Source organism: Bos mutus, chromosome 1 (assembly GCF_027580195.1).
Source record: "Bos mutus isolate GX-2022 chromosome 1, NWIPB_WYAK_1.1, whole genome shotgun sequence".
NCBI lineage: Eukaryota > Metazoa > Chordata > Mammalia > Artiodactyla > Bovidae > Bos > Bos mutus.
The window spans coordinates 78,070,584-78,096,925 of record NC_091617.1 but is presented as its reverse complement, the minus strand read 5'-3'; the positions used below and the strand labels follow the sequence as shown (position 1 = coordinate 78,096,925).

Below are 26,342 nucleotides of genomic sequence, written 5' to 3'. Positions count from 1 at the left end.
AGATTTCACAGCAAGAATACTGGAGTTAGTTGCCATTTTTTTTTTTTTTTTCCCTCTAGGGGATCTCCTCAGCCCAAGAACTGAACCTGCATCTCCTGCTTTGCAGGTGGGGTTTTTTTTTTTTTTTTACTGCTGAGCTACCTGGGAAGCCCCGGTGTCAATTTTAGTGATCTATACATGAAACTAGGCATTACGTTTGTCTTTACAAAGGCTGCTTCATCAAATGCTTTTGGGTCAGGCGAAGCTTTATAGCAAGAGAGACACTTAAAGGCTTGGTAAGAGCTTAGAGTCCACTGGAAATATAAGACCTATACTAGGGTTTTGGTTATAAAGCCAGCTTCTAAATTCTGTGTGTTATCCTTGGCTTCTCTCCCCCTGCTTCCCAGAATTGCATACATGCAACATTTGCCTTTTTTTGTTTTTTTCTTGTTTAGTTTTGGGGCCTTAGAACCAGTGTTTGGGACCTAATTACTGCATGAATGCATACATATTTCTATATTCCAAAGTAGGAATAATGACATAAATTCATAAAAATAATCTCATAATGCTAGGACACTTTACAAAGTCTTTCTCTATCTATCATTTCATTTACTTCTTATAGAATGGCTTGTGGGTTTCCTCAGCGAGTATCTTAAACACTGTTACTGATAGATATTAGACAAGAATTAGCACTGAATAATTATGTGTGGAGGATTTGCAAAGAATTTTTTCTCTCTTTATTTCAAAGTGATCATGCTGTATTATCTGATTTTATTTAGATCATAAACCAGCTTTGCCCATTACCAGGTATCTAGGAAAAAGTCTCTTTTCCACTCTGAGGTCAGGTTTGTCACTTGCCAAATGGAGATATTGCAACTATTACTAACTATTTCCCCTCATTGGATTAGGTGAAGAGTAAAATCATTAGTTCATGTGAAAGAATAATGTATATATCTGATTACAACTGAAAACACAATAAGTGTACTTTTCGAGTGACCAGATTGTGAACTACTTTGTCACAGTCAATTCAGCTTAAGTAAGTAATTTTCACTTGTTTCTTAAACTTTCTGAGGCAGCTGCATGTCTCGCATGCTCAGTTGTTTAATCTTGTCCGACTGTTTGCCACCCCATGGGCTGTAGCCCGCCAGGCTCTTCTTTCCATGGGATTATCCTGGCAAGAATACTGGAGTGGGTTGCCATTTCCTCTTCTAAGCTACACGTCTTCCTTCTGTCTGTTTACCCAGTAGTGACTGCTGCTAAGTGCTGTATGTTCAATAAACACTTGTTGATTGGATTTTTTAAAGCACTGGTCTTCTGAAGTCCAGTGCCGGAAATTTGTGAGCTACTTACATTTTTGCTTTGGATTTCTAAAGCCTCTGATTTAATTTCTAGATTATAAGTTCTGTTGATAGAACCCTTATAAATATCACATGAAGAAGATGAGCATTACCTTTAGGCCAAAGCAATTTACTTTTTAAAAATCTGATTAATTTCAACACAATCAGCCAGGATGTCAGAAGATCTCAGTGTCTTTGATAGATGCTGACAGCTGAGGAAATTAAAATCAGGGAGGGAAGCAATTAAATACTGGCAAACATTACTTTAATGAGACAACCAAATTGTTCATAAGCCACAGAGTACGTTGTATTCTTGATAAGTGTCTTAAGGTATCATTTAAAAATGTTCTTCATGTGGGATTTGATGTTGGGAGTGGAGGACATTCCATGTTTGTCATTTAATACCTTTGGCCTGATCTCACATTTCGATTACTTTTGGGGTCACACTTCCTAATAATCATGTTTAAGATTATGATGTTGTTTAATTTACAAGTTATCGTCTCACCACCACCTTTATCAATTCATAAAACTTACCGAAATGCACAGTCTAGACAAAATAATGTTTGGCTTTTCCACAGTGGTTTAGGGATAGCCATGGTCAAGATGCTGGAAGGGATTGGGGGCAGGAGGAAAAGGGGACAACAGAGGATGAGATGGCTGGATGGCATCACCGACTTGATGGACGTGAGTTTGAGTGAACTCCGGGAGTTGGTGATGGACAGGGAGGCCTGGCGTGCTGGGATTCATGGGGTCACAAAGAGTCGGACACGACTGAGCGACTTAACTGAACTGAACTGAACTGATGGTCAAGATTCATGGAAAGAGAAACAGAAAAATGTAAATCTCATACAACTTCTAATTGAAAAGATTTGGGAATTGTAGCACTAAAACCAGAACCAAGGCCCTCAATTCCCAGTCTACTGTTCTTTTTAAGATAGCACCCCTTGTTCAGAATAAACGTCTGGTATTACGGGACTGAAGACACTTCAGTTTATTTGCTTAGAGCGTTTTTACAAGGCTCTGTCAGTTGCTTATTTGTACTACAGCACTTGTAAAATATCAAATATTAAGGGGCATCCATACATTGGCCTTAGTGATTCTCAGGCCAGTTGGTTGGAATTTTTCTTCATAATGTCAAGATCATCACTTAGTTTTTTTTTTTTTTTTTTTTTCACCTAGAGTTCTGTTGTCTAAAATTGTTCAGGGGTGGAGTGGTCGATCCAGAGGCTACTGTGGTTATTGGAAAACCTGTTTTTATCTCTTCTTTCTTCATTTCTCCTGACCTCCCATTCCTCTCTTCTTTTTTCCTTATTCTTCATCATTTTCTTTCCTTTCACTTTTTATCCCCTCCCCCTTTGGCTCCATTGTTCTCTCCAGTTTCTCCCCCAAATACAGTAGAAATGATCAATTATTTTATACTAGTCCCAGCTCTCAGTTTCTTGATTCTTATTTTGCTTTGATCCTAATTAATGTGTTAAAGTTTTTTAAGTTAGAGGTTGATCATACAAGTTTTTTTTTTGTTGAAATTGCTTCTGGAAATGAGAAGGGTTTTCTTGAGAGTGATGGGTTGGGTGATTTGACAAAGGATGCATCCTCGCCAGGTTTTGGGTCCGCAGTCATAAAATCCACAGAGGATTTGTCACTGGATTTGTCACTTGTCCCAGATGTCTTTATGGGTCTAGAGGAGAACTCCACTGCATCAGAAAATACTCGAGTTACTGAGGACACGTGCCACTCAAACCGTGTGAGAAGAGGATGGTGAACTTCTTAGCTAGAAGGTTTTAGCTCTTCTACAGTGTGAGATGAAACTTACTGATGCAGACCCCTTTACGAAAATTTAGTGGTACAGCCTTGTATTGTTTCTGTGGCTTGTGTTTCGATAGCTTGCCCAAGGATGTCACGTCTCTGAAACTTCACTGGGGAGAGCTGAGAAAGTGTTGATGGTAACCCTGCATCGAACACTCCCTCAGCTTAGTAATGTGTCACCTTCTGGTTAGACCACAGATGCGAAGTCTCTCTCCTTTCACTTGCTAGTGAAGCAGGACTCAGTACTAAATGTGCCTTGGCCCCTTGACAGTAGACTTTTACAGGCTATATGCTCACTTTACTTTTCCTTCCAAATAGAGTGCTCCCAACTGGGAGGCTGCATCGTGTAGTAGAAGCGTCCTTACTCGTTTGGGGATCAAGATCCGAGGATAAACTTTTATATGTTTCATATTAACCATGTGATGGTTGAAGTTTGGCTTCCTGATCAGTAAAATTGGGGTAATACGGTTTCATTGGGGTTATGTTAAGGATGATTTGAGATAACATGATCATGAAATATTTTTCAAACTATAAACTATAGTATTACAGATGATTAATATTTTTATTTTGGTGGCATATGGCAATAATTTCTCACAGAATTTAATATCAACCATGTTGTATTCCTAATCATCTGATTTAGGCCCCTATATGAAAATGGGATATATTAATAAAACTTCTGAGAGATCTTTGAAAGTGAAGTGAAATTGCTCAGTTGTGTCCGACTCTTTGCGACCTCATGGACACCAGGCTCCTCCATTCATAGGATTTTCTAGGCAAGAGTACTGGAGTGGGTTGCCATTTCCTTCTCCAGGGAATCTTCCTGACCCAGGGATTGAACCCAGGTCTCCCGCATTGTAGACAGATGCTTTACCATTTGAGCCACCAGGGAGGTCCTGAGAGATCTTTCAGTTCAGTTGCTCAGTTGTGTCCGACTCTTTGCGACCCCATGAATCGCAGCACACCAGGCCTCCCTGTCCCTCACCAACTCCCGGAGTTCACTCAGACTCACGTCCATCGAGTCAGTGATGCCATCCAGCCATCTCATTCTCTGTCGTCCCCTTCTCCTCCTGCCCTCAATCCCTCCCAGCATCAGAGTCTTTTCCAATGAGTCAACTCTTCACTTGAGGTGGCCAAAGTACTGGAGTTTCAGCTTTAGCATCATCCCTTCCAAAGAAATCCCAGGGCTGATCTCCTTCAGAATGGACTGGTTGGATCTCCTTGCAGTCCAAGGGACTCTCAAGAGTCTTCTCCAACACCACAGTTCAAAAGCATCAATTCTTCGGCGCTCAGCCTTCTTCACAGTCCAACTCTCACATCCATACGTGACTACTGGAAAAACCATAGCCTTGACTAGACAGACCTTTGTTGGCAAAGTAATGTCTCTGCTTTTGAATATGCTATCTAGGTTGGTCATAACTTTCCTTCCAAGGAGTAAGCGTCTTTTAATTTCATGGCTGCAGTCACCATCTGCTTTGCTTCTCAACAAATCTATCCCTGTGTTAAAACTGACCCCTTGTTCTTGCAGTCCTATTGGACGCTCCATTTTTCTGAACCTAAAGCATGATGCAGGCACAGACTTTAGACTGACCTGTGATAAATCCTCAGGCTTTCCCCTAAAGCAGTTTCTTTTGCTTTTTGGGTTGAGGGGATACATGATTCTTCAATTTTGAGGCTTTGTCACATGGAACAAAAGTCCTTTGTGATGCTGGTAGGTGAAGTCATGTAGATTGACACAGATAAATACTATGGTATTTCAAAACTAGAGACATGAATCAAGGAAATACCCAACCCAGAGATACCCTCTACTCTTGTGTGCTTAGAACATTATTCTTTGATCATATAAGCATGTGCTTATAGGAAGGAATTTTTGTATACCATTTTGTTGACCACCCCATCAATGCTTATAGATATGAAATAATGGAGGAAAATCTTCCCCCCAAAAGTTTAACTCATCTTTGGCTGTGAAGTGGGTATTATATGTCTCACTTACATATAAAGAAATTGACACTTGGGGGTTTAAGTAACTTGCCTAAGGCCATTGGTAAGAGGCAGACAGGTCTGACTGGCTCTAAATCCTGTGTTTTCCCCACTTCCTCATGTCAATCAAATAACTGGTTTTATCTAATTATTTCCTCCTTCACTAAGTCTGGTGGATCAAGTCAATGAGTTGTCTGTCCTCATATTTTCCTTACCTAATATTCTGGATGTAAAGGAAAGCCCACTGGATGAACAGGCAGAGCTCAGAGGGTACAAACTCTCATCTTGGCATGTATTGTACTGTGCCGTCTTGGGCAAGTTACCTACCTTTTTTGAACTTCAGTTTTTGCATCTGTAAAATGAGGAAAATAATATCTATTCACATTTGTGAATTTAACCATGAGAGAGATATTGGTTCCTTTCTCATCCTCCTTATCCTCTGTGAGCTTTTGTTTCCTCACCTATAAAGTGATAGAATAATCTCTTCCTGCTTCTTTACCAAGTTGACATGGACTAAAATGAGATAATGAATGTGAAAGTGTTTTGTGAAACCAGAAACTGCTGTATATATAGAAAAGTTTATGATTATTAATGAATAAATAGAGCTTGCAAGCTAAGAGTAACTTTTCCCTGTTTTGTTTACAGACACTAGCATTGCAGTTTGCTGACCCTTGTGTCCACTGATCATTCCAAGAACGAGCTGTCCAAGGTAAGAGGGGCTTGGTATCATCACATTTATGAAATGCTAATAGGCATCTGTAGTGTTTAAGGTAGATTTCACTCCCAACAGAAGAAATACGAAGGTATTCCAGGAGCACCAAAACCGGAAACATGGCCAAGGCAGTGAAGTGCTTCCTTTCCCTTTTATGTTTCCTTGATTTGATTTCCTTTTTAATTCCAGCTTTTTGAAGCTTCATACCTGAAGCAGAGAAGTATTTTGGTAACATGCAAGTATTGAAGTGTCTATAGTACGCCATGTCCAAGGACGTTCTTATCTAGTGCCTTCTTAAATCCCCAGCTAGTATGTAGCAGGAGGGCTTTCTCCAGTTTCCTGGTCATCGATGGGGTGCATTTCTCACTACACTACGCTGCCACTGTTCCCTGGCTCTGAAGGAGTCAAACTACTAGTAGCGTCTGTCACTGCCTCTTACCTGCTCCCAAAACATCTCTAAAGGACATAATCTAAGGCTATCACAACAACAAAACCCTTACAAATACAGGAAATGAGTTAGTCTTTTGAAACCCAGGACCTATGGTACCTGCATTCCACTGTCTTGGGGAACCAGTGTAAATGAATTAGAACTTGGCAGAAGATTTCACTCTTCTTGAGTTTGTCAAGAAAATGGAGACCAGTTTAAAATAAAAATAAGAAAGCATAAAATTTGTTTTATGTGTTTAAGAAAGCATAAAAATTTTAAAATTTGCAAGATGTGTGTTTTCTTCTGCAGATAACCAGTTGATATCTGTACTTCCCAGCTAACTCTGCCGTGTTCTCTGTAATCTTCTGGAAGTCTTAGCCAAAAAGAGGCGAAGTAGTCACTATGGTGTTCCTAACTGCAGGCCCTATAGGATAGCACCTTTGTGGAAGATTTGATATCAGTATTGAAAGTTCTGTAAACATTTCTTCTGATGAATACTTTGATTATCTCTTTGGTATTTTCTTTATATGATCTTGAACATATATATATATTTTTAGTGTGTTGGAGTCTAGTTGATTTACAATGTTCTGTTAGTTTCAAGTGAATAAATTATACATACACATATATCTGTTCTTTTTTAGATTCTCTTACTATATAGGCCATTGCAGAGTGCTGAGTAGAATTCCCTGTGCTATATAGTAGGTCCTTATTAGTTATCTATTTTATATATAGTAATTTAAACATAATTTTAATTATACAGGCCTCTGAGCAAATTGAGGTTTGTTGGTACTGCCTCATATTTGCAGGAGTTGCAATTTATAAATGAGTGAAAATTTTGGTGTCACATTAATATGGTTTTCAAAGCTAACACTCATCATATACATCGAATAAGAAGAGATCATGTATGAGCAAGGCCAGTGAGGGAACGTATAGACTGTGAAACTCTTCTATGAGCAGATCAGACCTATATGCCATTTGTGGTATTTAGATTTTATACTCGTTTCTATAAGAAGAGTTACTAAAAAAAAAAAAAAAAGATGGTAGCCAAAAATATAGGAATGGCTCCTGTCCATCTTTTTGTTCCTCTCTAGTCTATAAAATGCCCCTGCAAAAAAAATCCTTTCTTATATACTTCATGTATTTTCAGGGATAACACGTCAGAAAAGAATGTACTGTAGACAGGTGATAGCATAATTTTTGGTAGCTCTGTTAGAGATCTGTTTGTTCATTTAGAAGCTACAGGTTTTATATTAACTTTCCTCCAAATGCAAATTGTTAAATATTAATAAAATACTTTTTGAAAAGTGGTTAACTATGCCCCTGCTTCCCCACTGAAACTAATTTGAATGTACAAAGAAGAGTTTAAGCAAGGCTGGAAAGGTTATGAAAAACTGCTCTTGAGAAAGGAATTTTGTATATATCTATCATCTGTGTATTGTCTATCATCTATTATCAGTCATCTATTATCTATCTATCTATTCATCTATCTTTTAAAATTATTTAAGTGGATTTGGTGAGGAAAGAAGGATAAAAACTTCTCAGATAGCCTTTGGATGATAGAGAAGTAAAGATTCTGAGAGCATACTACAGAAATTTAAAATAATCTTATGGTAATAATTGATGTCAGTGTCAGTAATGAAGAAAGAATAACAGTTTAAATAAATAATTAGGCTTGACGGTAGCTGTGTCAACAGGTACCCACTTAATGAGTGTAATCATTGTTTTTCTCGGCTTTCAGCGTTGATCCACTGACTGCGGTGTGTTCCCTGTCCCACTTCCAAACCAAATCTATTTAAAGCTGTACTTCATGGAATCTGAAACTGTATACCCTGTTTACTATTTAGAGCTGATACCCAATGTTCTTTAACAGGGAAGATCTTACTTGAGTAAGAACAAGCTTCTGGCCTTTGGTAGACCGTTGATTATCCTTGTTTTCCATGGGGTGATTCATTAGCGAGGATGAATAATGCCCAATTAATTCTCACAGACTTGTCTCTATTGCTAGAGTGAATTGGTTATTATAATTTGATGGAAACAGCTCTAGTCTGCCTTAAATCAAATAAATCAGCTATTGTTATTTGAGGTGGAGTTAGAGACAGTAGTTATAAGTGAAATTATGTTCTTAGTTACCTGAATAGAATCTCATTGTTTGCGGGAGTGAAGTAAAGCATTATGGATTATGTTCTATGAACCAGGTGTCATGAGAATCTATTTCTACTCCCAGCTCTGACTGTATCACCTTGGGCAAGTCATTTTCCCTCTTTGAGGTCTATTTCAGCATCTGACAATAGATAGAGTTAGACCAGTTGGTCATGGTGTTATTTCTAGTTAAATATCCCAATGTTAATTGCTATGATTTTATTTCTTGGTCAGTTCTTTCTTCCTCCTGCTGCTACTTTTCCAAAGTCATAGAGAGTCTAGTGTGAAAATTGATTTTTTAGCTTTTAATTCTTCTACATACCTGAAAGGCAGTTAATGATTTGAATTTTAGATTGGACAGTGATTGGACATTTATGCATTGGTTGTGTCTACCCTAGCAACATTCATTTTCTAGTTAGAAATCAAAAAAGTCCATTTTCCTCTATGTTTTTCTGCTCCATAATTTCGGTCTCAGTTTTAGAGGCTCTGGTAAACTTCTCAACTAGCCATATAAAGAGGTTCCTCTTCTGTTGTTTGACTTTTCTGGGATTGCGTCAGTGACCTGTAAGGAGAGGTCAGAATATCAAAGACAGAGGGGGCATTGAGAACCAGTCTAGACAAAATTTTACAAATGAATTTATTTGCAAAGAAGAAATGGAGACACAGATGTAGAGAGCAAACATACAGATACCAAGTAGGGGAGATGGGGAGGGATGAATTGGGAGGTTAGGATTGACATATATACACTACTATGTATAAAATAGATTACTAAAGTATACATCTGTGGCGGAATCATGTTGATGTATGGCAAAACCAATACAAAATTGTAAAGTAATTAGCCTCCAATTAAAATAAATAAATTTAAATTAAAAAAAAAATGATAATGAGAACCTACTGTTCAGCACAGGCATCTCTACTCATTGTTCTAAGTGAGAAGGATATCTAAAAAAGAGGGGCTGTATATATATGTAGAACGGACTCACTTTGCTGTACAACAGAAAGTAATACAACATTGTAAAGCAACTATACTCCAATAATAAAAATTAAAAAAGAACCAATTTAGCCAAATCCTTTCATTTCAGAGATGGAAATTTTGGGCTCAGGGAGGGAATCTGATTTGTCTAAGGTACTAGTGGCAGATCCTGGGCTAGAATTCTTTCTTCTGACTCCTTAGTTGCTGTTTTAGGAAAGGAATCTCTATATGTGAAATGTCATTTCTCTTCCCAACATTTAAAAGGACATTATCTTTCAGGCAAAACCAATCACATTGCCAACTCAGGGATATGAGATGCCCTTCAAATATGTGGATGGCATACCTTTTCGTTCATTCTGTGAAGCATGAGATAGATGATTCTGGCTGCCTCTGCTCTCTGTGTTTGTTAGGAGTCTGTGGTTCCCTTGCAGTTCTTCTTGACCCTGACATCACCACTGTTTCCTACTGTCCTTTTCTAATCCATTGAATTATAGGAAGCTTAGGATGAGTTCCTAACTGGCTGTGTGCTGTGCATAGTTGGGAACATCAATAAAGAGAAGACAGATGCAGGATTAATATGAAGGAGGACAGGAGAGTAATAGCCAACACAGTGAAATCTAGTTCAAGGCCTGTGGTTCCCAGTTGCTGTGTTACATAAGATTAATAGCAACATCTCTCATCCTTTGAGACCTTCTTTCTGCCTTGCTCTTGTGGGACTGGGCTGGGACTGAGGAACAGCTGGAATGATCTTTTCCAAAACCAAACTAATGTTTTCATGAGATTTCCAGGTCCAGAGAAGACAGCAATAATTATCCATCAGCTGGAAGATAACTTAGAGGCAACTGGGTCTAAACACTTACCTTGTACTTCATAATACTGATGTACAGAGAGTGGAAATCATTTTACTGGGTCTGAGGTTCAAATCCTGGCTTTACCTTATTTGCTGTGACTTTGGTGAAGGCATGACCTTCCTTCCTCTGAACCTCAGTTTCTCCATCTGTGAGATGGAAAGAGGAGGAGGAGGATGAAACAGAGGATGTCAAAGGTTCCCAGAATCTTGATCCTGAGTCTCTGACTTTCCTAAGGTCCTGTAGCAAGATTTTAGCCAAGCTGAGTCTTAGATTCAGAGCTCCTTTCTCTGGTTTGGAGTGCTCATCATGAATACGTCCACCGCTCATACTTCCTAAACCGCATGCTTGTATCTTTCAGCCTTGTTTCATTAAGTAAACTTTTTCTCTCTCATTGGCAGATCCCTCTGTCAAGGGACTTGCCTAAGGCAGTCATTATTAATTTGCGTGTGTGTGTGTTTAGTGCTAAGGGAGAGGATTATGGAATATTTGGAATCTGTGAAATAGAAAATACACATCTGTATAGAATGTTGTCTACAATTTCACGAGGTTTGTAAACTCTCTAAAGGCCATACCTAGGTTCTAGGTTAAACAAAAGATGTTTTTCAGTGTGGGAAGTCTGACATGACATTTTGATAACACATATTTCCTTTGCTGTTGGATTTCTCCCACAGTTCACCTATTGTTTTGCTCTGAGTGTCAGACTCATTTATGAGTGTGACTCTGGGCATTTATATATTTCAAACTGTTGAGTGATGTTTTAATATTCAAACTCTTACTCTGCTCACTTTATTCATTTATTCACTCTATCACTCAAATGTATTTAACCCAGAATCTGCTAATCGCTATCAATTTTAATATATCATTTCACTGAATCTCATAAAATAAAAAAAAAATATTTTTCCCACTTTTCATATGCAGAAACTGAGCCCAGAGAGATTGCATAGTTTGCCTAATGTCATATAGCAAATGAATGCAAAGCCTGGAATCAGTCTAGATCTTCTTGAAAATACGTGACTGCATCTAGAGGTAACAGGCTTCCCAGGTGGCGCTCGTGGTAAGGAACCTGCCTGCCAATGCAGGAAACATAAGACATGTGGGTTCCATTCCTGGGTTGGAAAGATCCCCTAGAGAAGGGCATGGCAGCCTACTCAGTATTCTTGCCTGGAGAATCCTATGGACAGAGACGCCTAGCAGGCTAGGGCCCACAGGATCACAAAGAATCAGACATGACTGAAGTGACTTAGCATGCACACACACAAGAGATAACAATGAATGTGAATAGGGGCAATGAAACTGTTCTATAACCTATAGAAATTCCTAGTAAAAAATAGTCAGTGGGCCCCTGAGGAGTACAGTGAATGTGTGCTCTGGGAGTTTAAAGAGGGACAAACTCATATATCCTGCATCTGTTATATGATAATTCATTAATTAAATGCTCTTCTGGTATCTTAAGGCAGGATAAAAAAAGTTGGGCAGTTGTCTAAACGGCATTATAAATAACTCATGTTTTCTCTTTTCTTGCATACTTCGATCAGGTTAGTGGTCTGAGAGTCTCCAGTTTTGTGAGTGAGTGCAGGAGGAGGTGGTGATTATAGAGTCATAGAGCCCTGATCGCACTGCAAGTTATCAACTGAGTTGGAATTTCAATGCTTTGGGGAATCCGTTTGTTGTTTTCTCCCTGTTATATTGAGCGTGGGATTTTTACCAGAGATAGACTTCTGGCCGTGCACAGATCAGCACAAATGCAGATGTGAGCAGCGAGAATTTGGATTGTGCCAAGAGGTAATGACTGCCACATGTGTGAAGCTAATCTCAGTGCCTGGTGACCCACTGTGAGTCTGTGTGGGAGCCCTGAGAATGAAGGCTGGTGTTAGACATGGAAGAGGCCTTCGAGGTTGTCAGAGGCAACACCTTCGGGTGGGAAGATGAGGCCCAGAGAAGGGGCAGCAGCGGGTTGATAGCAGAGCGAGAACCAGACTTCATACCAGTGCTCTCCAGTAATAGCGCCTTAAATTTCCTGTCTTCCTGGGGGTTCATGCCCCCACTTGACACTGGATTGGGAATTAAGTGTTATTAACTATATAACCTTGGAAGTATAACTTGATTTTTTTGGATCTCAGTTTTGTTGTCTGTAAAATGAAAATCAGACCCTATTGGCAGAACTGTTGTGAGGATAAGTGAAATACCATTGTGCTGTACACCATGCTGAGGTGTTATCTCACATATGCTTAACAGTCCTTATTATGGCCCAAGGAGATAGGTGTGCGTGTGTGCTAAGTCGCTTCAGTCATGTCGACTCCGTGTGACCCTGTGGACTGTAGCCCATCAGGCTCCTCTGTCCATGGGATTCTCCAGGCAAGAAAGAATACTGGAGTGGGGACAGGTACATGTATCCTATTCTACAGATTCTACTTCCCAGCTTCGTTTTGATACTTTTCAGATTGTTGCTTCTCGGAATTTGGTCTGAAGGCGAGGAATGTAAGCATCACCTGGGAGCTCCTTAGAAATGCAGGCCTCAGGTCCCATTCCAGACCTCCTGATCAGAACCTGCATTTTAATAAGATTTCCCAGGTAGTTCTAGGCTCATTAGAGTTTGCGAAGCAGTTTTTCCACTGAAGACCAGTTCTGAGTCTGTTGCCCATAGGCCTCTGCCGACATTGACAGGGTTGGAACCAGTATTCTGGGGCAAGCCTTCCCCATGCCTGGAGAGACAGGAGGGAGCCCTTGTCAAGCAGCTCCCTGGGAGCAGTGGAAGGCTGGGTTGCAGGAATCCAGCAGGCTTTATCTTTTCAACGCCCTTCATTTCCCCAGAAGTAGTATTCACCAGGGGTCAAACTGGGATTGGATCCCAGGCTTTGGACTCCTAAAGTCTGTGTTCTTTTCATTACACCACCATGCCTCAGTCAAGAGGAATGCTGGGCTGTGTGGACCATAACTCTTCATTCCCCATAGTGCCAGTATTTCCACGCTGGCTGTTTTACTCTATTACTCAATTCCTAAAGGGGAGGAATTAAAAAAAAAAAAAGAAAAAAGCTTGAGTTGAAAGCCAGGATCCTGCAGCTTAATCAGTTATTTTCATTTTTTAATGAGGGAGACTATTGTGAAATAAGTAATTATTAATTACTCAAAACTAATGAAATATTTTAGTTTCCTTGCTAAAAAAGCATATGGAAGCTAAAAGAAAGCATATGGGCATTTTTCGGGAAGCATATTGGTGAATGGACAAATTCTGGCTGTGCCAGTATGCCTTTGCTGTCTGGCTGGGGCCATCCCCGCGTGCGCTGGCATCTGAGTCCTCGTGTGTTTGGAGGGATTATTTAAAATTCCCATCTGATGTGTGCCTTAGGTTGCCTCTGGAGTTACACAGCTCTGCCTCATAAATCTTTCTGCCGTGTTTTCACTCCGATGTTACTGGTGGAGTGTCACTCAGTATAAAACCTTTACCATCAGGGGGCTGCCATGTTCCTCCTTTCCAGATGTTTCTCTCTCTCTGCAGTGGGCCAAAAGGTCCTGCCCAGCTGATGGTTGGGTATAGAGACTTTGTTCACCCGATGGTTTGCCATAGCGTCCTTGGACCTCCTTGCTCCACTGAGGACCATCTGGGAGACTTCTGGGCCCCCTACTGAGTATCTGCACTGCAGATTCCTCCCTGTGAAACCAGAATGGTGATTAAGTGCAGGTCTGCTCGGGGCTGTTTATCATCGTAGGGCATGCTCCTCCTCTCCTTTTCTTTATGTCTCTTCTCTCTTACTGTGTTTGTGGATCTGGTAAATGGCTTGATGGATTGGGAGGTGGTTGAAACTCTTTTTGGCCACTCTGGTGATCCAGGCTTGTGACACTTAGAGACAGCATGCTAAGTTTGAGAAGGTACTTGGCTGAGAGTCAGAAAACCGAGGTGCAGATTAACCTGACTTAAGCAGCATTTACTTAGCACCTACGGAGAAAGGTGGCTCACTAAGACATGGAAGGAGGGAGGTGGCAGGTGTATGGAGACGAACTTGATGCAGGGCCAGCCAGGACTCAGTGTGATGTGTGGGCTCAGAGATGAGACTTTGTGAGTGAGAGAATGTGGGAGTTCTTGCTACAGGAGGTTTCTTATAAAAGCAGGGGCTGCAATTGGCTTTGAAGGATGATTGAGTGGACTTTGATGAGATATTACAGGGGCTTCAGAGGGATGCTCTGGCAGGCAAGAATCAGCTTGAGGCAAGTCCCCAGAAGCAGGTGAATACCATCCCTGCCCAGAGAACTGGGCACAGATGACAGAAATGTATAGTTGAGAGAAAGCACTTCTTTTCTGGCAGACCTGTCTCCTCATCTGCAGAGTGTACCCTTTGGACAATTTGGTTCTCAAGAAGCCTCAAGACCTCCAATTGGTCTTGAGGCTACAGCATCTCCCAAGACCTACCCTATCTCCCATCCTAAAGCCAGATAAGCATTTAGCTAAAGGTCGGTCACTCACAGTGGCGATGGAGCAGGGTCTAGAACCCATGTGTCTTATTTCTGACTTCATCACTCTCTCTGTGACCCCCCAGGGCATTAAAATGATGAGTGGCTGGGATGACCATTATTATTCTAGCCTTTAATGTGTGAAACACAGAATTTTAAAATAATCTGCAACATCAAACAAATGAGATATTTCACCATTTTGTATACCTTTTGACCCTTCCAGTGGAGACCATTCCACTCTTATAAAATGCTTCCTTCTTCCACTTTGCCTGTGTGAGCTTTGCTTTCCTGCCTGAACAACCAGAACACATCCCTCAACCTAGGGGAGCCATCTCTCTCCACCCTTTGGCTCAGTTAGCGTTGGACTTTGTTTTATTTTGTATTGTCACCCTTTAATGTTTCCTCTTATCTCCCACCCCCTATCCATGTATTATGAGGGTTCTGAATCTAGGGACTATATTCTGCTTCTCTGAATTCCCTTTCACTTCTGGCACAGCACTGCCCATATCATTCCTGATAAAGAAACAACTGTGTTCTTCAACCGTTTTCCCCTCTGCTTGGTGCTTGTTTTTGAGATGGATATGAGACTTAGAGATTTATAGAATTTCAGAATGGGAAAGGAATTTAAAAATTCACTGTCTAGTTGAGCTCCGCCCCAGGGAAGAAATGGCTTACTTTGCTGTATCTGCCCCGTGAGTGGTGGGTCTGAGAGTGGCACCCTCATCTGATCAAGCAGGAGAGGGGTGGCTGGGGCCTGAGCTCCTACTCACCCTTCGACGAGTGTTGGCCGGGTTCCTTCTTTCGATGGAGAACTTTGGGAGTAAAGGTGGTGCACGTGACGCTGCTGCCGCACGAACCAGAGGGAAGCAAGCAGACGCTTAACCGGTGTCTCCTGTGATGTACCACGTGACAGGCCCATGGCAGGTGCTTTCACATTGTTTGGTTTAGTCAATCATCATAAGCGAGAATTCCCCCACCCCCTGCGCATGGGAGACAGGTTGTAAACAGGGCATTTAACCAAAGCCCTTTGCTGTAAACACTGAAGAGTGCATGGTGGTGGATAGAATTTGGCCTGATGGGGAGAGGGCTCTTTGCACTCTCAGCTGTTCTAAGGGTAACTGATGGGGGACAACGATCAGAATTGTGGTGGGAAAACCTGTGTTTCCTGGAGTGTAAGAGAAGGTTCAGTGCTCGCTCCTCTCCTCTACACGTGCATCCCTGTCTTTGGAGGGATGAGACTTTCCTTCCTCCCGCTTGGGGGTTGGTAGTGTTGGATTGTACTTGTTCTGGTTGCGTCTTACTCCTGCCTCTCCCTTGGCCTCCAGCCCCACTGAGTCTATTTTTCTATCACTCCTATTCATTCTTCTTCACCCGCTCTCTCCCTCTCCTGAATTAACCCTGGGTGGCCTCAGGTCCCAAAGGCTCTCCGATGGCAGACTCCCCTGGACTGGACTGTAAAATGCTGGCAGGGAAGACAGGACACAAATCTGTTAAATACACAGTAAAAATAGCTTCTGATCTATGCAACTCGGTATTAGGCAAGATGATATTAACGTGGTTTGAGTGCTGTTCTGAAATGTGGCAGCTGCACATGCATCTTGGCTGCTTTTCCTCCCTACCTCTGGCAGCTTGCAAGCAGTGTTGCCATGACACTCCTTGGGCTCTGTTTAGATCAGCTATTTTCTGAAGGAGTCCCTGACCTTCCCCACAATAGAAACCGTTGATGTGGTCATGTCAGAGCCCCTCCAGGAGCCCTGGAACTGGTGGGCCCCCCAGTTGTGACTTGGAAACTGTTGGAAGCTGTAGGTCAGGACACAGACTTTGAACGTTTAGGAACAAGAAAGGCTGTTAAATATCCTCTAGTGTCCTTTGATGAAGAGGATACTGAGCCTATTGAGTGAAAGGGACTTGTTCAAGGTCGCAGAGTGAAGTAGGGACAAGGCTGAGGCAGGAGCTTGGGTCTCCAGATTCTCTAATGCTCCCATTGTGCCACTCTTTCCCTTGCCTGAGGGCCCTTTTCAGCCCTGATGGCTGTGGATGGAGAGGAGATAGGCCTGGGTACATCGATGTCCCCAGGAATGGGCAGAGGGAGTAAAGAGAGAGGAATGAGGAAAAGAGGGTTACAAAGAGGCCTCTGGGGGCGACAGAGGCCAGAGTAAATGCCCTAGGTGCCCCTCAGCCCACTCGAAGAGACTCTTTTCTATCAGGTTCCACAGGTTGGTCCACGGAGAAATAGATGCTTACAGAAGCAGGGGAATAACAAGGTCATGTTCTCTGTTGCTCCGAACCCTTCCCTAACCTCATATTAGACTTCACAAAACACTACCATTAAAAGCCATTGTCAGCACCACTGTCTTTGGGATACTTTATTATACAGTGTTGAGTATTCTTTAGAGATTTCATGTGAAATGCTCTCTTCTCCACATGATAGGAGGATCTCAGGAGACAGAAACTGTGAGTCACATGGACCCTCCTCCCTTCTCCCTTCTCCTCATCCCTCCTACCCTCCCTCCCTCCAGTCATGACATCTAGCAGAGACCTATATCACATATGATGAGCATCCAGTAAATTTTCATTGAATTGAACTTAGTCGAATTTAGATGGCCTCAACATTTTTATTAATTGATGGAGTGGGTAGCCATTCCCTTCTCCAGGGGACCTTCCTAACCCAGGGATCGAACCTGAGTCTCCTGCATTACAGGTGAATTTTTTACCGTCTGAGCCACCAGGAAGCCCAACAGATGGTGCACATTGCCAGATAAAGATTTGGGGGAATAATCGTCTCATCAGTTTAGATTCAGTGAGATTTCTTAGTTAACCTTCACGAAACTGAATACACTGTCAAGTATTATTCTCATTTAACAATGAAGAAGTGAAAGACGCGTGACCTGCTCCAACTGAAAGAGTAAATGGTGAAATTTGATTTGCCTCTAGATTGTCTGTCTTCAAATGTTATGTTACTTCTACTCTACCCCAGTACTTATGGAGGGGTGATTGTTCCATAGACAGTGGTTCACCCTTCCATTGAGGAGTTCCAGCCTTTTAAGGTTATAACCTACCTCTTAAGAGTTTAGAAAAGTAAATATGAATTCTCGGATTTGAAACAGTGACTTATTATGCTTTGGACCACCTCGGGCTGATTTTTTTTTTTTTTTAATTTTTTCTCTGTAAGCCAAGGGAAAAATAACACATTTCTGTATTCTTTAATTTGCTTAGTTTGAAATAAACTTTGAAATGGTATGTAATACTCTTTGAACTTTTAATACATTTGGATCCATCCAGAATATGAGTGAAAAAGGCCTTCTGCCCTAAATGAATTGACTAATTGAGCTGTGAACAAAGTCAGACTTTGTTTTTGGTTACAAATGAAGGATGCAAGAATTTTTTGATGCTGTAGCTGAAGTCTAGGTTTTGGTTGGTATCGATGTTTTGCAGATATTTTTCAATATTTGCCATATTCATAAGATGATATACTTTATGCTTTCCTAACACTCATCAGATTTGGATGCATTTGGCTGATAACACCCTGCATCCTTTCTGAAAAAAAGCATAAATGTGGAGCCGTCTTTGTTTTTTATGTATGTGCTTCGGAAGACCACAGTTTTCTAATTTAAATTTCAGTAGGCAAAGCTTATCAGTAGTGAGCATAATATCTTGATATATATATAGATCACATGTTTCCTTTTGTGTCTAACGTTCCAGGTGTTTAAGGAGGAGAATGAGTTGAATAATAATGGTATAATGTCCAGAGAGAAAGTTGAATACATAAAACAAATATGCTTGGAATCTATTTCTGTAGTGGTGTATGTGTGAGATTAGCTCAGTCTTCTTATAAAGTTGTCTATACTTGAAAGTATATAATAACTTCGGAATTACCAGAGAAAATTGAAATCAAAACTTGGATGATTAGGGGGATGGATAACTTATCTTTTGTTTTAGAGCTGTAGGTAAAGTGAAAAGTCAAAAGAGTGTATGTTTTGGTGTTAGATGGAAACCAAATAGTATCTGTATATTTTCTTTGTGAAGAAAGCTTGGCTTGGGAATCTGAGTATTCTTTCAAACTTTCCAAATTACTTCAGCCCCCACCAATGCCCATACTTTGCTTAATTTGATTGAATCAGTTTACACTGAACAATGGCTTAGAAAACATGTTATTTATTATAAGCAATACACATACACACTATATAAATAAAGGAAAGGAGAAAAAGAAGCAGCACTTGCATATGTGAAGCAATCTGCCTTGCTTTAGAACTGCATATGTGTGTGTCTTTTTGTTCAAGTAGATTGGGAGCACCTTGAAGATAAGAGAAATGTTTTGTACATGTTTGTGATAATGATTTTGTGAACCCAAGTGCAGTAAATCAAAACAACTTTGGTAACATCTTTTGCCTGGAGTCAATAGACTTATTCAGAATTTCTGTAGAAGTCATTCTATTACTTTTGAAATCCCTCTGCTTCATAGACTTTCTGTGGAATTACTTTAGAAATCCATCTGCCTACTTGCAAGAAAAATGGATAGTTAAGTAGTGCAATAGCCTGTTTACATACTGGCTCAAACTGTCACTGTAAGAAAAGGTTGCATATATTCTAAAATGTTACACAGCTAGGAAAAATATACACATTTAATATATAGAGTGACTATATATGTACATATATATACAATCATATATATATGATCTGTTCCTTGTCACAATATTTAACCCAACATGCTATTTACAGTAATGAATCAAAATGTCAGTTTTAAAAATATGAAGTGTCAAAGTGTTCCCACGTTGCGGGAAAGTTTGATGTGACAGTTTGTTAATCATATGACTATTATATCAAACGTGTCTCACAATGTTTTCTGCTTGGTGCTCTTTCTTGTAGGCTCCTCACACTTTTTCAGTGAATTCCAAGTTCAAGTTACTAACCCAGGGAACACATTTGGGTTACGTGTCTCCCACACCTCACACAAATGCTGCTATGTTTTCCTCTACTTAAAGCTGAATGGATTTAACATCATTTCAGAGTAGTTTGATTTTGTGCCTGACACATTTATGTATAGAAGCTAGAAGAAAAAAAAAAAAAATCCCCTACTGTAATTTTGTTGTTTTCACTGCAAAACCATCACATGAAACCTTAATAGAATAGCTGTTTTGTTTTTTTCCAAGCTGGGTTTCTCAAGGTATAATTTAGATGTCCTTACTCTTTGACCTTGGGTACATTTTTGAATTTTGCTTGGCACATTGATTATACTAACTTCTTCATCCTAATAAAAGAACAGAATCCTAGAACATAAATACCATATATATGGGAAGAGGCAGCATGGTTTCTCTCTGAAGTGTGGCTATGCTTCTTACTAGTTCTGGATATATGGATCACACTCAATCTTTGGGTCTCAACTTCCTCTCAAGAATTGTTAAGATTGAAATTAGATTAGACTAGTGAATTTTTAAATGCATGCCTTCAAGGAGTCCAGAGCTCTGGGTGGATGTGTGACCTCAGATGATAGGGTGCGGGGAAAGTGGTGAGGAATCCAGGCCCTTCTACCTGAGCAACCCAATCTTACATCTGTTTTTAGTTGTACATAATATTTCATTTTGAAAGAGGAAATGGCAACCCACTCCAGTATTCTTGCCTGGAGAATCCCATGGACAGAGGAGCCTGATGGGCTGCAATCCATTGGGTTACAAAGAGTCGGACATGACTGAGTGACTGAACATGCACTATTTCATCTAAGTAAAAGGTTCTGCTGCTTAAAAAACCAACCTGCCCACCTGTTGGCAGCCACTCTACTAGGTGATCTAGCGTCAGCATTCTCTGGTTCTGCGGCCCATTTCCTGAGAAATCACATGGCAATCGCACCAGCAGATCTTGACTCATCTGGCCTTAGGTTCTGCCTATACACCCATGCAGCCTCCATGGAAGACCTTACAATGGCAAAGCCTTCTGCATTGTGAGATTTGAGGGAAGAGCCACTAACTGAGGTCATATCTATGTCTGATTTTAATCCTTGCATCATTTTGGTCTTAGTAAACTTATTTTCCAATTGAGCAGATTTTTACATCAGCAAAAACTATCATTTAGAGCAAGTTCAGACAAAAGAAGATAAAGAAGTTTTGGCAAGTATTTTGTCTGTTTCTGGTCAAGGATGTGAATGTTATTCCTTAAACTGGAACATTTCAGACAGTTTGGGGAGGAGGCTGGGCACCCACAACTTGATATTTTAGTTCACTGTTTATCCTCCCTCCTTCTACCCCATACACGTGCAACCACCACCATCTTGATCCACTATGTAGGGCATATTCCTATGTATATTTCCCAGAATGATGTGGTAGGGAAATAAAAAGTTGTGCATTACAAATCAAGGAAGAGACTGTAAGAATGACAAATGGTCAAGGGACATGACTTAGTAAGACTTTAGAAAAGCCTTTAAGTGTGAACATAATAAAATCAAATCAGGAAAAATATACCTCATAGATATAAACGCATCCTAAAAATGGGAAGGAGGGTTAATGTCTACTTTGGTAGACATTCAGAAGCATCATTTTCAAATTTCCTCAGGGATCAAATTATGGGATTGTTTTAATTCTCCTAATATCTGAAATTGTGAAGGAAGAGGATAATCAAATCTACAATTCTATTGTGACACTTTCTTATGGTGAAATTCCCCTTTGGTAACAGAATTCATAAAAACAGTGTGAGTGCCAAGACAGAATGTTCTTTTATTAAGTCACGTATCAGCCACTGGGGATGCACCTAGGTTTATAGGGCTAGGGGGGAGGTATGACCCAAAATAAGTGTTTAGAATAATTAGAAAAAACCCAGGAGTGATTCCTGACTTGTTCCTTGAAGGATCTGGTGAGATGAGGCAAACTGCTCTAAACTAATGTCGAACTCTAGAAATACAGTTTTCAATGGAACAGAAAGTATTTTGTGTGTTGTTGCTGCTGCTGCTGAGTCACTTCAGTCGTGTCCGACTCTGTGTGACCATTTAGACTGCAGCCTGCCAAGCTCCTCTGTCTGTGGGATTCTCTAGGCAAGGGTACTGGAGTGGGTTGCCATGCCCTCTTCCAGGGTATCTTCCCAACCCAGGGACTGAACCCAGGTCTCTTGTATTTCAGGCAGATTCTTTACTGCTGAGCCACCAGGGAAGCCCCATTTTGTGTGTCAATTCAGTTCAGTTCAGTCTCTCAGTCGTGTCTGACTCTTTGCGACCCCATGAATTGCAGCACGCCAGGCCTCCCTGTCCATCACCAACTCCTGGAGTTTACTCAGACTCACGTCCATCGAGTCAGTGATGCCATCCAGCCATCTCATCCTCTGTCGTCCCCTTCTCCTCCTGCCCCCAATCCCTCCCAGCATCAGAGTCTTTTCCAATGAGTCAACTCTTCGCATGAGGTGGCCAAAGTACTGGAGTTTCAGCTTTAGCATCATTCCTTCCAAAGAACACCCAGGGCTGATCTCCTTCAGAATGGACTGGTTGGATCTCCTTGCAGTCCAAGGGACTCTCAAGAGTCTTCTCCAACACCACAGTTCAAAAGCATCAATTCTTTGGTGCTCAGCCTTCTTCATAGTCTTGGTTAAAATAGACTAATATAAAAATACATATTCAAGGGATGGAGAGGATGACATGAGGGCAAGCCAAAATAACAACAGCATGTTTGCTCTCTTGTTTATTTACTTTACTTTTCCATGGGCTACCTCTGCCTCTCTTCTTTATCTCCTTGCAGGACCATAAGGACCAGAATTGAGAGCCTTGTCATGCTTCTTCTCTGACTCCAGTTGCCTAGAGTCACTCCTGACTCATCCATGAGCTCAGTAAATATTTACTGAATGAATGAGCAATACTGAAAGATAGCCCTTATTGAGAAACTATCATGATATTACCTGGAAAATTCTGATCTGGCCACTTCTAAACTCTCTGGGAGTTTTACTAAATACTTACTGAGTTAGGCATTATTCTGAGCACTTTGTTAACTCACTGAATCCTCACAACCACCCTCTGAGGAAGGTATTGTTATTACCACCATTTCACAAATGAAAAATTGAGATCCAGAGATGTTACACAACATATCCAAGGTCGTAGTTCATGAAAGGTAAAACTCAGGACTTGAACTCAGGTAGTCTGTCTTCAGCTGTCTTAATCACTATGGTATGTTGTCTCTGTACTATTGGTATAATTATACTGGCCTGTTCTTCCCAGCATGTTATGAGGCTGAAACAAGATGATAGGTAGGTTGAAAGTTTTAGGGAAAGGTGAACCAACTACTGAAGGTGAGAAAGCACAAAATAGCTTTAATCTAAATAGAAAATAGAAACTTGTTGAGAAAATTCAGAGAAGAAAAAGAATGATCACCTCTAACTGGGGTAAAGGGGAGGGGATTAAGGAGTTCTTGGGGTTGGCCTTGAATGAATGGGATTTTGATAAAGGGGGATGCTTTCTAAGTAAATAGAATGGACGATGGAATAGAGGCACCGATGCACAAGGTGGTGAAAAAGAAGGCATCAGTTCACTGAATGATCAGTTCACTGTTTTGAAAAGATCAGTTTAGTTTTAGCAGATTCTTTTCAAAACTGTGCATTGGGGAACAGGGAAGGGAAGGGGCTTGTGGAGGAAGAGGAGGACATGGAGAGTAAGGTAATGAATGGGAAGATGAAAAAGCATAACCAATAACTACCATCTTCATCTCTCTGGAAGTCGACTCTAGGCACATAGATGACCCCTGCCTTACCTAGATCATGCTTTGACTCATTGCTTTCTTGTGTGTGGTCCATAAGTACTAATCCAGGGAGATACGCCTCTGAAAAGATTGGTCCCCACAAGCCTGGAGAATGCAGCATACTCTGGCGCCCTCTTAGGCATTGGCAATGTACATTATTAGCTTGTTAAATCTTTCAGGAAGCCCTGTGGGACAGCACTCAGCTGGCTTGCAGTTGACTCTGGAACTTGGTTTCTCCCTTTGAGCATCCCTAGTTAACATCAGTGAGTAGACACACTCTTGGAAACCACCAGCCCACCAGCTGGGCTGATCTGTGTCCACAGTTCAAGATGCGTCTGAGAGGAGAAGGAGATCCACTCTCAGGGCAGCCTGAAGTCCCATTATGAAAGGAGAAGTTGCACAGAGCACTCTGGCCTGTAGTAATGGTTATGTGTCATTTAGAAAGAAAGCTGTGCTCAAGATAACCTTGAGAACCTGCAACCCCTCTGAAAAAGTAAGAGTGAGAAGCAGGAAGTGAAGGAGCTCTAGTTCTTGAAATGGAATGTGGCTGAGGGTGATGGTTTGCCACCATGGGACCTCCCCTAGCAGGCTGCCTTGTGAACATTTATAAGAAAACACCCTTCAGGTCAGCGAGCCAGCCCTGGAGAGGGCCAGGTACCTAGCTCACTCCCACATGTTGTATTGGTCTGAAAGGCAATGCAAGGCAGTGGAATGTAGAGTGTTCGCTCCTTGATGGAGATCATATTCGGAGTTGTGTAAAACTACCTCACTTAAGATAGTGTGTTAGTACTTAGGCATTTCTTTCCAGAACATACCTGTTACCTTTTTTTTTCTTTTCTCTGGTCTGACTTTAACTTTCAAGCATCACTTTTGAAATTTGTCACTCTTTGGAATCACCTGGAGCCTCTCGCCCTCAGAGGTTATAATACTGGAGGTTTGAGAACACAGTGTGGGAGAATTTGTATTTCTAATAAGCTCCAAGATGATTCTGAAACTGTCAGTTTGTGGGCTCACTTTGATTAATGCGCCTTTAAAGTATAGTTCAAGACCCTTGTTTTCCAGGAAATTTAACTGATTGTCTTCACCCAAAGTGGTTTCTTTCTTCCTTTCTCTTTTTCTTTCCTTCTCTCATATTCTAAGGGAACCCATCAGAGGCCCTATCTGAATTAGGTAACTTGTCATTTATATAAGTCTCTGGGGCTCCATTATCAACTTCTTGTGTCTGTTTAAACACTTTAGATAAGAAAGACAATTGTAAAAATTGTGTAAATGAACACAAATTCTGATGGAGACTCTCAAATCCTGAATTCACATCTTCTTATTGCTTCTTATAAGCTGTTTGTTTAGGGTCAAATCACTTCTTGTAGAGTTGAGTTTTCTCATCTCTAAAATAATTATTCCATTTCTTCCTGCTACAGAAACTCATGGAAAACATCAATTGAGAGTCTGGATATTTAAAATGCTGTAAAAATGCAACAGTGTTCACAGTAAATTATTGTTGGTGTTTTGTTTGTTTTGTAAAGTGTGACTCATTCACTTTATCATTAATGATGAGGCATGAAGGAAATGCTGTTGGTTTTTAATGAGATGTGGAGTAGAGGGTGGGGCTTAAGTGATGCTGAGATTTCAGGAAAGCTCTTTTCAGTTCCTGGAAATGATTCTCACACTGACAATTATAAGCTTGTGCTCAGGTCAGGAAAAGCAATGTGCATTTATATTGAACTGTTTCTTCAGGTAGACCATGATAGTGATTACGAAAATTGTGTTCATTTTCTGAACTTCTCATTGTAAACTTGAGAAGAGATGAAGTATTCATAGTGGTTGTCATCGACAGGGGTTTGTAGGGTGATTGCTGGTGAGTAAGTTTATAAATCCTTACATTTCTGTTTTCTATAACAAGAATACCTAAAACAAGAAATGTCCTCTTCTAGGTTTTCTTAAGATAGCATGTATATTCCTTAAGTGTCTACAGTACAAAGCCTAAATCAGGCACTGAAGAATAAAAATATGGTTAGATGTGTAATTTCTTTTTTCACAGAGTTTCCAATCCAATGGGAGGCCCAGACACGTGCGTAACTAGCTGTTTCACAAAACAAACTAGGTGACAAAAGAGAGCTTCAGGAGGCATGCTGTGGGAACCCAGAGCAGGGTTTCAGTGGGCCTGAGTCAGGGAGGGGCTCCTGAAGGAGGTGGTTTTTAAGCAAGCCTTGAAGAACTGAAAGGATTTAAGCAAACTGACTTTAGATTGGAGCAAGCCAGAGAAAGAGACAATATGTTAGTACTTAGGCTTTTCCCATAGTATTTTATAGCCAAGGTTATGGGAAAAGTATTGATGCACAGAAACAAATCTTCCATTCTGAGGATCCGCCACTGGTATTCTGGTCCATTTGACTGTGCTTATTTTATTTCCTTTAGTATATTTGTCCCCTCTTTCTCGACAGGATATTCCTTTTTGCCGCTTCCTGCTGGCATTTTTTTGCCTGGTCATTGACCTCTCTCGCCTGCAAAGTTGGCTCACTTGCTACCATATTATCATACTCCTTTGGATAAAACCTCTTTTCTTTGATATCCTACTATTGTAATACCCCCTTCCATCCTCACTCTTGTTTTGGTTTGCAACAGTAACAATAGCCTTTAAGAAATGTCCCTGTATTGATTAGATTGACCGTTTTGTAGTTTGAAGACACTGATTTCTCTGTCTTCTCCAGGCTCTGGATTGCCAAGCCCAAAACACCAAGGCTAGGTGGTACTTAAAGATGTATAGTGCTGGCTGTGGCTGAGAGAAGATAAGGTCACGGTGAAGGGAAACATGTTGTTAAAATATGTTGGAATGAAACATCAAGTGCTGGACCTGTCTAGGAATACAGTGTACATTACATTCTGTGTTCTGAACGTTAGAAGGTTGTGATGTTCAGAACCTTACATTTTGATACTTACAATCATGTAATATAAGTTTATATCAACTGAATCCAGGCAACCATCCACTACATTAT

At 40.7% G+C, this 26,342-nt stretch overlaps 1 protein-coding gene and 1 long non-coding RNA gene across 12 annotated transcripts in view; one reads left to right on the top strand and one right to left on the bottom strand.

Annotated features, from left to right (window-relative positions):
- LPP (LIM domain containing preferred translocation partner in lipoma) overlaps positions 1–26,342 on the top strand; it is a 765,001-nt gene that overhangs the window by 175,937 nt on the left and 562,722 nt on the right. For all 11 annotated transcript variants that reach the window (XM_070371859.1, XM_070371864.1, XM_070371863.1 and 8 more), the window contains one exon: positions 5,745–5,808. The gene's annotated coding sequence lies outside the window, so the exon portion shown is untranslated. The remainder of the gene's footprint in view (positions 1–5,744; positions 5,809–26,342) is intronic.
- On the bottom strand, positions 8,397–15,760 carry LOC138989189 (uncharacterized). Its single transcript, XR_011465440.1, has 3 exons — positions 15,418–15,760; positions 10,211–10,347; positions 8,397–8,939 (listed from the first exon to the last, which is right to left on the bottom strand). It is a non-coding gene; the product is annotated as an uncharacterized lncRNA (long non-coding RNA).